This window comes from Geospiza fortis, unplaced genomic scaffold (assembly GCF_000277835.1).
Source record: "Geospiza fortis unplaced genomic scaffold, GeoFor_1.0 scaffold658, whole genome shotgun sequence".
NCBI lineage: Eukaryota > Metazoa > Chordata > Aves > Passeriformes > Thraupidae > Geospiza > Geospiza fortis.
In genome coordinates this window covers 68,534-69,408 of record NW_005054674.1, presented here as the reverse complement: position 1 = coordinate 69,408, position 875 = coordinate 68,534, and the positions used below count along the sequence as shown (strand labels likewise).

Below are 875 nucleotides of genomic sequence, written 5' to 3'. Positions count from 1 at the left end.
CACCAGCAGCAGCAGCAGCAGGGCCCCGATGCCGACGGTGAGTGCCCCCCATGCCCCTCACTGACAGGGCCCCAGGTCTTCTGATTAAGCTTAACCCCGAGCAAGGCAGCCTTTATTTATCTGGGTAACTCAGTCCCTCTGGCAGACAGAGTGCCCAAATACCCACGCTGCTGCTCGACACCGTGGCTACCTTTGGCAAGCTAAGTGATTCTCAGCTCATTAGTGATTATCAGCTCTCTTGGGATTTCAGCTTGAGCTTGCCAAAAGCGCCATAGGGTTGCAGTTATTACGGCGCACAGGTAGAAGTTGAGGAGGGTGAGTTTAGGGTTGTAGACGATAATGATTGATATTCAGCCTAGGTGGGAGATGGAAGAAAAGGCTAGAATCCTAGGGGTAGAAGCAGACAGCGAGAGAGAAGGGTCTTGGCGTTCCACAGCGATGGTTTTATTGAGGGGTCTGTGAAGGATTCCAGCAACAGCTCTTCTGTCAAATGGGCTAAAACAGCCCCTTTTTTTAATAGGGTATAGGGGGATCCAAACTTGTCCAATAGTAAGGGTTAGGGAAAAGTGACCTATGGGGTTACAGAGATAAGCTATGGGTCGAGAAGCTGAAGACAGGAGCTTATTTTGCTGTCTCATCATGACTCAGCAGTTCCTACTGTAAAGTCTCAATCCTCCAGGGAGCTCTAGCCAGCTCCATGGGGTCTGCTACACCTCATGCCGTGCCTGTCCCCTCACGCTGTCCCTGTCCCCTCACGCCCCCTGCGCCCCTCACACCGTCCCTGTCCCCTCACGCTGTCCCTGTCCCCTCACGCCCCCCGCGCCCCTCACGCCGTCCCTGTCCCCTCACGCCGTCCCTGTCCCCTCACGCCCCCC

General features: G+C 55.1%; 1 protein-coding gene across 1 annotated transcript in view; it reads left to right on the top strand.

Moving 5' to 3' along the window:
• Positions 1-875, top strand: part of LOC102039905 (transcription factor 7-like 1) — a 7,716-nt gene that overhangs the window by 2,104 nt on the left and 4,737 nt on the right. The window lies entirely within an intron of this gene.